Here is an 11,098-nt window from a genome sequence, read left to right as displayed (position 1 = left end):
CTGCCAGGCACTCCACATGCTCAGTCCTACATTCCTGGCTTCTTAGTCATCTTCCAACTTTCATTTTCAGTCCTCTTACCCTCCTGTATGCAATATCATTCTCAGTTCTCTAAAATCAGCATTTTAACTTGCTCGTACTGGTGTCAACTTAGAAAGAGCTCCATCCCTGCTTCCTCCTTTCTGGCCACTGTGCTCTCTTCCTCTACATGCAAGCTGCTCCTAAGTGTTATCTTTGCACACTCTGGGCACTCTATCATCTTCCATTAATTAATCAGCCCACTTCAAAAACACTTCTTTACCCTAAACCTGAGGATCCTGCTCTTGATAAGAAAATATGCACTTGAATTAGGAAAAAAAACAAACACACACACACACACACTCATTTAAAACAACTCTTGTGCTAATGCTGATATCACAAAATAATGCAAGGTCACCAACAGCCTCCAATTTTTTAATCTCAAACTTACTTGACCTTATGGCATCACACTTTCTCTTGATTTGGGGATAACAAATTCTCCTGGCTTTCCTCCTTCCTCCCAGGCCAGCCATGTTCCATTTCCTTTACCAATTCAGCTCCTTTATATTAGAAAAACCCACATTCTCAGCCTCATCAGTAACTTTGTTTTCTTGACCCTCTTGCCTGAAATACCCTCTTCACTTTGCAAGGCAAACTCTTACCCATCCTTCAGATGCCAATTATATATTATTATCTCACACAGGACTTATATAAATCCCATCTAAAATTGTGTGCCACATTGTTATTTTTAAATTTTTATTTTATATTAGAATATAGTTGGTTTACAATGTCACATTAGTTTCAGGTTTATGGCAAAGTGGTTCAGTTATACATATACATACATTCACTTTTTTTTCCCATACAGATTATTACAGATGACTGAGTAGAATTCCCCATGCTATATATATACCACATTGTATTTTAAAATCTCTACCTTTTTAAATTTTATACTCACTTTGATATTATTTATGTCAGGGCTTACACTCTATCATAATCTTTGTAAGTGTTGGGGCCACATCTGTCTATTCATTGCTTGAGCATCCTAACACAGGAATGAGGCTCTATAATTAACTGTTGGATAAATGAATGAATAACCTAGGACTAGGACAATTTTCAGTTACCTCTATTGTAACATGATTTCAGAGTAAGGAGATGGTAACAACACTGGGTATATTCATGTTTGATTCATTTTGCTGTTTTCTGCATCAAGGTCAACATATGTGTGAGAAAGTTGTATAGTATCATAGTGAAAGTCAGTCGCATCTGATTCTTTGTGATCCCATGGACTATGCAGTCCACGGAATTCTCGAGGCCAGAATACTGGAGTGGGTAGCCTTTACCTTCTCCAGAGGGTCTTCACAACCCAGGGATTGAACCCAGGTCTTCTGCATTGCAGGCAGATTCTTTACCAGTTGTATACTGTAGCTCAATTTTTCTGTAAATCCAAAAGTGTTCTAAAAATAAAGGTTATTAACTAAGAAAAAGAGGATGGGACCACAGTTTGGTGGTAAAACGCATGGGCTAGAAGTCACACTATTTAGTTTCAGTTCCACTGCTGTTACCTAATAGCTGTGTCATTTGGGGCAAGTTCCTTAAACTCTCTAAGGGGATAAGTGTTTCTGTTTGCTTAATTTTATTTTGTTTTAATGTTTTAGTCTGTACCCACAGCCCCTAGAACAATGCCTGGCATGTACTATGGACTCAATAACTACTAAATAAATAAATGTACTTTTAAAAATTAATTTTTATTGAAGTATATTTAATTTATAATCTTGTGTTGATTTCTGCTGTAGAGCAAAGTGAATCAGCTATATGTATATATATAGTCCCTCTTTTTTTGCTTTTCCTTCCCATTTAGGTAACTACAGAGCATTTATGAGAGTTCCTTACACAGTAGATTCTCATTAGTTACATGAAATATATAGGTAGCTCAGACAGTAAAAGAATCTGCTTGCAATGCAGGAAACCCAGGTTCAATTTTGGATTGGGAGGATCCCTGCAATTCACTTCAGTATTGTTGCCTGGAGAATTCCATGGACAGAGGAATCTGGCAGGCTACATTGCATGGGGTTGCAAAGAGCCAGACACGACTGAGCGACTATCACTTTCACTTCACTTTCTTTCTCACTGTATATCTGTCAATCCCAATCTCACAATCCATTACACCTCCTCCACCCCTCCTAGTATCCACTTTCTGCATCTGTGTCTCTATTTTTGCTTTGCAAATAATTTCATCGATATAAATGAATATGCTTTTCAAAAGCCAACAAGCAAGTCTCAAACTTTACCAACAAGTTTGTGGCCAAAGTGAGAGTTGTCTGTTGATAAAACTTACATTATTTCTTCATTTGCCAAACGGATAGATCATAGTATCAGTACCAAATGCTTATACACTAAGATTTTTCTCCAATTCACGTTTCTCAGTATTTAAAGTATTTCTGTTTCTGCCCCTGGGGAAAAATGCAAGTTTCCCATCCACTTAGAATTTTCAATAAGAAAGTACATCTTGTAAATAAAAATGAAAAGATGTTCTTCATGTCTTCATGGACAAATAAGCACTTCATTCTATTTGCTTGCTGTAATTAGGTGAAACAACAAACTCTAACAAACTCAAGGTGAGAGTCAGCCACTAAGATCCAGTTTCCAGCTTGCAAAAGCCCTTGGTACTACTCCAACTTAAATGTCTTAGGGAGAGAATCTACTGTCGCTGTCTAGTAATAATATCATGTGTATGACTCCCAGATGTGTAGGGAAAAATAATTAATGTCTGTCTCTAGAAATTAGAAGAAAGAGAATAGCTAATATACTAGAGATTGCCAAGATCAAAAGAATGTTCCACAAAACTTGGCAAAGGAATCAAAACATTTTTACTATGCAGGCTGGGATCATATTGAATTTATATCAACAAATCATAGTTCTCAAAGGACTAGCTCAGCAAATTTATGTTTGTTTAAGAATGAAAATCAATGTGTTCTGGATGGTATAGTTATATTAAATGCCTTCGACTCCATGTAGCATGTAGAGAACATTTGTCCTGGTATTTTGAAGTTGAACAGAGTTGTTTTCTATTGTTTCCAATATTATATTTCTAAAGTATACTTCCAGAGGGAGATACAATCCATCCTACTGAAAATGTTACCCTTTGTTGTGGAAGGAAAAGAAAATCACTCAGTGCCATCATAGTTAGAGCATGAAATGTGAGCCTTGTTTGTCCATCATTTGACTCATCATTAACAAATGCATAATGATTATATGTTATGTGCTGGACATTGTGCTAATCTAAAAAGACAAGTTTTCTTATCTATACTCAAAGATGTTAAAATATGATTGAAAGAAAATGAGTCAGCACTTGTCTGTTTATCCATTTATTCATTTCGCCCTTTATTCATTAATTCCATAGTCCTGATATTTGCCAAACACTGTGTCCAGTGTCTAGCATCTAGAAATCATTGTCATTGTAGACCAAATAGATATGGTCTCAGCCTTCATGGAGCCAGATTTTCTACTAGGTATTTTATGAATATTACCTCTCTTAATTTAAACCTCTATAAGTTTTGATTACCAAGAAATTAGTTTCCTCTGTGGCAAAGACAACGTGCCACTCACTAAATATCCACATTTGCCTATGTTTTCCAGCTCCTCCATCCCCATCCCCTTGTAGATATGTTTTAATTTCACTGTGTGACAATTTTAAACAACAGATGGAGATAAGAAGTAACAAGTGTCCCTTCAGACCAAAACCATTAAAGCTGATGTACCTCCTACGTCTCTAATCACCTGTTTACATGTGCCTGTGAGGAACACATCCTCAGACAGTTCTGATACAAAAGACAGAAGCTGCCTGGAGCCCTGAGTCACTAAATGGAAGACAGCATCCCTGGGGAAATGAACAGAACTTCTCTGCAACTTGCTTGAGCAAGAAAAATCATGCATTATGTTAAGTTGCTGAGATTTGTGTTTGTCCCCTCAGGAAACCCTGACTAATATACCTTCCCTCTTCTTAATTATGATCCTTAAGATTCTGAGTTAATGTAAATTAAGATAGAACTTCTTTGGCTCATGAATCCTCTAGGATCTCACTGGTGCCAACTAAAGATTGGCACTTGCCATATGGCTCTACAAGGATTAAATCACAAGCCCTTATGACCACTGATCTTCAACATCCCTGAAAGGAGTTCAGTGTGGAGATCAGGAATGAGGCACTCTGTTTTATGTAAAAACTGGCAGAACAGAAATTCAGATAGATATTTTTAGGAGAAGATTTTATGAGTTTTATGATTTTATGAGCATCTCCTCATGTTTAGAAAAGTATTTTTGCATCTATGTTCATCAGTAATATTGGCCTGTAGTTTTCCTTTTTTGTGACATCTTTGTCAGGTTTTGGTATTAGGGTGATGGTGGCCTCATAGAATGAGTTTGGCAGTTTACCTTCCTCTGCAATTTTCTGGAAGAGTTTGAGTAGGATAGGTGTTAGCTCTTCTCGAAATTTTTGGTAGAATTCAGCTGTGAAGCCGTCTGGACCTGGGCTTTTGTTTGCTGGAAGATTTCTGATTACTGTTTCAATTTCCGTGCTTGTGATGGGTCTGTTAAGATTTTCTATTTCTTCCTGGTTCAGTTTTGGAAAATTGTACTTTTCTAAGAATTTGTCCATTTCTTCCATGTTGTCCATTTTATTGGCATACAACTGCTGATAGTAGTCTCTTATGATCCTTTGTATTTCTGTGTTGTCTGTTGTGATCTCTCCATTTTCATTTCTAATTTTATTGATTTGATTTTTCTCTCTTTGCTTCTTGATGAGTCTGGCTAATGGTTTGTCAATTTTATTTATCCTTTCAAAGAACCAGCTTTTGGCTTTGTTGATTTTTGCTATGGTCTCTTTTGTTTCTTTGGCATTTATTTCTGCCCTAATTTTTAAGATTTCTTTCCTTCTACTAACTCTGGGGTTCTCCAACTCTTCCTTTTCTAGTTGCTTTAGTTGCAGAGTTAGGTTATTTATTTGACTTGTTTCTTGTTTCTTGAGGTATGCCTGTATTGCTATGAACTTTCCTCTTAGCACTGCTTTTATAGTGTCCCACAGGTTTTGGGTTGTTGTGTTTTCATTTTCATTAGTTTCTATGCATATTTTGATTTCTTTTTTGATTTCTTCTGTGATTTGTTGGTTATTCAGAAGTGTGTTGTTCAACCTCCGTATGTTGGAATTTTTAATAGTTTTTCTCCTGTAATTGAGATCTAATCTTAATGCATTATGGTCAGAAAAGATGCTTGGAATGATTTCGATTTTTTTTGAATTTATCAAGTTTAGATTTATGGCCCAGGATGTGATCTATCAAAGAAGACATACAGATGGCTAACAAACACATGAAAAGATGCTCAACATCACTCATTATTAGAGAAATGCAAATCAAAACCACAATGAGGTACCACTTCACACCAGTCAGAATGGCTGCGATCCAAAAATCTGCAAGCAATAAATGCTGGAGAGGGTGTGGAGAAAAGGGAACCCTCCTACACTGTTGGTGGGAATGCAAACTAGTACAGCCACTATGGAGAACAGTGTGGAGATTCCTTAAAAAATTGCAAATAGAACTACCTTATGACCCAGCAATCCCACTGCTGGGCATACACACTGAGGAAACCAGAATTGAAAGAGACACATGTACCCCAATGTTCATCGCAGCACTGTTTATAATAGCCAGGACATGGAAACAACCTAGATGTCCATCAGCAGATGAATGGATAAGAAAGCTGTGGTACATATACACAATGGAGTATTACTCAGCCGTTAAAAAGAATTCATTTGAATCAGTTCTGATGAGATGGATGAAACTGGAGCCAATTATACAGAGTGAAGTAAGCCAGAAAGAAAAATACCAATACAGTATACTAACACATATATATGGAATTTAGGAAGATGGCAATGACGACCCTGTATGCAAGACAGGAAAAAAGACACAGATGTGTATAACGGACTTTTGGACTCAGAGGGAGAGGGAGAGGGTGGGATGATTTGGGAGAATGGGAATTCTAACATGTATACTGTCATGTAAGAATTGAATCGCCAGTCCATGTCTGACGTAGGGTGCAGCTTGCTTGGGGCTGGTGCATGGGGATGACCCAGAGAGATGTTGTGGGGAGGGAGGTGGGAGGGGGGTTCATGTTTGGGAACGCTTGTAAGAATTAAAGATTTTATAATTTAAAAAAAATTAAAAAAGAAAAAAGAAAAAAAAGAAAAAAAAAAGAAATATACAGCACTCTCAGAATAATAAAACCAACAGAACCTAAAAAAAAAAAAAAGAAAAGTATTAAAAACTTTCAGGGTAATGTCTACTCCTTGTAACTAGCAGTAACCTTTACAAGACTAGTAGTAGCCTTCTGCAAAAACGTGTGCTTGATTGCATGCACCCTTCTTCACCAAAATCACATATATTATTGACCTCCCCACCCCTCGTTGAAATAGTTTCTTGGAGCTATCTTAAATGCTGTCTTCCAGGCTATAGTCCTCATTTTGCCCCAAATAAAAATTTAACTCAGAACTATCATATTGTACTTTTTTTTTTAGTTGACATTGGTGATGTCATCTCTAATGCCAAAGAAGTCCAGGAATATCAACTGGCCAAAGTCTGCGCAGGGTTGAAACAAAGTTTAGCAAGAGAAACAGCTGCTTATCTGAGGGGTTTCTGATTCTATCATGTCTCACAACTTTACCTCATAATTTAGCATTTCAAGTTGTCCATAATGTTTTTCGTGCTTTATGTCGAATTCCTAAATTTACATACCAAATGGAATTAAAAAACCATCCTTCATTATTTCCATGCATAAACCATTTCTACAGAAATTTAGGAAAAGTTCAGCATCTAGTCAAACTTGTTTATCAGAGATATTTTGATTCTAATTAACTAGAAAGACAAGATGAAATAAAAGCTAGTTTTTACCTGTTTGAAGGTCATATTACCCAATATATCGGAATACTGACAAGTAGAAAATTTACCTAAAACTCAGACATTATTCTGAATATCACTTTTCTATATGATTATTCACATTATAATTCAGTATTCAAAATACATTTTGAAGTACAAAGCATTGTTTCACAATTTACAGATAAGAAAACTGGGGCTTGATTAGTGTTACTTAAGTGGTGAATAGATAGAAATCCAGCTTTATCCGGTTCCTTTTCTAGGAAGGAAGGGAGCTTGTTTGATAAAATCCATGAGAATTCATTATATCAGCAATCAATATTTGTGCAAAAAATCACCCTAAAACCTGGGGTTTACAGAAAAGTACCACCTGTTGCTTCAGGACTGGCAGTTTAGGCTGGTCTCACTGGCGGTCAGAGAAGGCAATGGCACCCCACTCCAGTACTCTTGCCTGGAAAATCCCAGGGACGGTGGAGCCTGGTGGGCTGCCGTCTATGGGGTCACACAGAGTTGGACACGACTGAAGCACCTCAGCAGCAGCAGCAGCCCTGGCAGTCATTCGGCGGGCCGTGCCTTGGCTCCTGTGGCTGTCCTCAGCTGGCAACCTGACTGGGGCTAAATGTTACGAAGTAATCTTACCTACTCGTCAGGAGGGGGCTCAGCTCCTGTGAGGGTGCAAGTGCCCATCACAGCAGGAAAGTCATGGAATTTAGAGTTTTTTTAAAAGGAAATTTGTTGATGCGAGGATTTTTTGTTTTGTTTTGTAAGAGATGTGTGTGTGTGTGTGTGTGTGTGTGTGTGTGTTGCTTATTCACTAACTAGGATTAGGATGCCTATATAAAATGGAAGTCCAATGTGAAAACAAGCTCTGGCATTTAGTTACCACCAAGTGTTCTAAAGCTCCAGCTGACTTCACTCAGAATGAAAACTTCATCTTTCCTAAATATTCCATTTGATGCTCTATGAAGGGATTTACTAGCAGCCCGATGATGGTGCCATTGCTTCCGCTAATTTTACCTCACAAAACAAAATATTACATTTTGCTGGGGGAGAAGAAATGTAAATATAAAGATTAACATGGATAAAGCATGTTGCTGCTAAGCTTCTTGGAGTTAGGTTAAAATGCTGAAAATGCAGGGAAGGGCCACATACAAATTCTTTGTCATATAAAAAAGTAACATCCAGTATATCTGACACAAAAGCTAATATTTAGCCCCTAAGGCAAGTCTTGTTGAGCTATTTCAAATCCTGAAAGATGATGCTGTAAAAGTACTGCACTCAATATGCCAACAAATTTGGAAAGCTCAGCAGTGACCACAGGACTGGAAAAAGTCAGTTTCATTCCAATCCCAAAGAAAGGCAATGACAAAGAATGCTTAAACTATCGCACAATTGCACTCATCTCACACACTAGTAAAGTAATGCTCAAAATTCTCCAAGCTAGGCTTCAGCAATATGTGAACTTCCAGATGCTCAAGCTGGTTTTAGGAAAGGCAGAGGAACCAGAGATTAAATTGCCAACATCTGCTGGATCATCCAAAAAGCAAGAGAGTTCTAGAAAAACTTCTCTTTCTGCTTTATTGACTATGCCAAAGCCTTTGACTGTGTGGATCCCAATCAACTGTGGAAAATTCTGAAAGAGATGGGAATACCAGACCACCTGACCTGCCTCTTGAGAAACCTATATGCAGGTCAGGAAGCAACAGTTAGAACTGGATATGGAACAACAGACTGGTTCCAAATAGGAAAAGGAGTACGTTAAGGCTGTATATAGTCACCCTGCTTATTTAACTTACATGCAGAGTACATCATGAGAAACGTTGGGCTGGATGAATCACAAGCTGAAATCAAGATTGCCGGGAGAAATATCAATCACCTCAGATATGCAGATGACCCCACCCTTATGGCAGAAAGTAAAGAGGAACTAAAAATCCTTTTGATGAAAGTGAAACAGGAGAGTGAAAAGTTGGCTTAAAGCTCAACATTCAGAAAACTAAGATCATGGCATCCGGTCCCATCACTTCATGGGAAATAGATGGGGAAACAGTGGAAACAGTGTCAGACTTTATTTTTTGGGCTCCAAAATCACTGCAGATGGTGATTGCAGCCATGAAATTGAAAGATGCTTACTCCTTGGAAGGAAAGTTATGACCAGCCTAGATAGCATATTCAAAAGCAGAGATATTACTTTGCCAACAAAGGTCTGTCTATTCAAGGCTATGGTTTTTCCAGTGGTCATGTATGGATGTGAGAGTTGGACTAAGAAGAAAGCTGAGCACTGAAGAATTGATGCTTTTGAACTGTGGTGTTGGAGATTGAGAGTCCCTTGGACTGCAAGGAGGTCCAACCAGTCCATCCTAAAGGGGATCAATCTTGGGTGTTCATTGAAAAGACAGATGTGAAAAAGCTGAAATTCCAATACTTTGGCCACCTCACGCGAAGAGTTGACTCATTGGAAAAGACCCTGATGCTGGGAGGGATTGGGGTCAGGAGAAGAAGGGGACTACAGAGGATGAGATGGCTGGATGGCATCACCGACTTGATGGACATGAGTTTGAGTGAACTCTGGGAGTTGGTGATGGACAGGGAGGCCTGGCGTGCTGCAGTTAATGGGGTCGCAAAGAGTCGGACACGACTGAGAGACTGAACTGAACTGAAGGCAAGTCTGTGTTTGACTCCCTAGATTCCCATAATCAGAGATGCAGCAAGATTCTTATTTTTCCATTTCTTCCATCCAGGTCATCTTCCTTCCAACCACTAGCTTTGCATCTTCTAAATTATGTGATGTAAAAAAGAAGTAAGAACACAAGTTTTCCCAAATGCTTCCTCCTTTTTATCTCTAAAATCAATGCCATTGTCAGCTTTCTGGATGATGTAGGGCAAGGAGGGACCTTAAATCTGTTCCAAGACTATTCCAATTGGCTGGAAGGACAAGAATGTGTGACAGCTTTCAGACTGTCTTAACTAAGGAACCTGCCTTCATAATTTGACAAGACGATATTAATGGTTGCTTCTTAGCCTTCAGCTTGCAAGCTAGCACTTCTGATGTGTAAGAATTCATATGGAATCAGAATAAACTCAACCAAAAATGTCTAGGAAGTCAAACAACAGAAAATGTTTTTCAAAATGGCTTTAATTTTCATCAATGGGTGTGACAATGGGTCAGACGAAAAATCACTTTCCGATGCAAGATACTGGCAAGTATCATTTTTCCAAAACAATCTGTTTTTCCCTGGGAGCTTTACAAAAAGCCACTGAAATTCATCTGCCTACTAAACATTAAGGAAAATCATCTTTTGTTTAATATTATTTGTAAACATGATACAGTTTGAACAATGAGAGATAAAGCAAAAGTCGTAGGATGACCAATTGAACCATTCTCAACTCATTTTACAAAGTGTTTTAAGAGGGAAGTGGAAATTGTTGGAACTGCTACAATTTTTTTTAGAACAGAAACATTAAAATAATGTCATAGGGGTGTTCTCAAGGCAATAAAATGATCTTGCCATCAGAAAAGAGAAAATATTTTTCTTTTTTTTTAAACCTGATACACTTCGGTTGAATTAACTCCAACTTCAGACTGAGAGTTTAAATGCTGCTGCATGAAAGCTGAGTAGTTGGTGAATAAATCTAATGACAAACACAGAGGTACTGTGCCTGAAATAAGATGTAAAATTCACCTAGGGCTGTGCAGAAACACATTCTGTAAATGCTGTGCAAACTGAAATGACCTGAAGAGATCGCAGCACTTTCTACCCCTACTCTCTAGAAGAAATGGGTTAAAATAGCAGGGAGAAATATTCACTTCCACTAAGTTTCAGATGCTGTGACTATAAGGACCATCCTCTTTAACCCATTTCTTCATTTCTCATAGAGTGATGAAAAGAGCAGAATGTTGCCTAGGTTTGGTGTGGCAGTGAAATCAATGTGAAACACTCCCTGTGTTTAAATTCCATAAACAAAGGTTATAGTTTCTAGCTACAAGCCTGGGCAGGTACTGCCAGGGATAGTTTTTCATGGAGACAGAAACTGCTCCTTTCCCTTTGCAAGAAAGACCATTTTAAAGAGCACATTTAGCTACATATGAAAAAAATGGATAATGGGGGAAGATATTACATACTCATTACTTTCAGCAGTTTACTCATTGAATGTATTATAGGCTATGAAA

Source organism: Capra hircus, chromosome 22, assembly GCF_001704415.2.
Source record: "Capra hircus breed San Clemente chromosome 22, ASM170441v1, whole genome shotgun sequence".
NCBI classification, from domain to species: Eukaryota; Metazoa; Chordata; class Mammalia; order Artiodactyla; family Bovidae; genus Capra; species Capra hircus.
The sequence above is the reverse complement of the archived record's forward strand: the minus strand, read 5'-3'. Positions refer to the sequence as shown.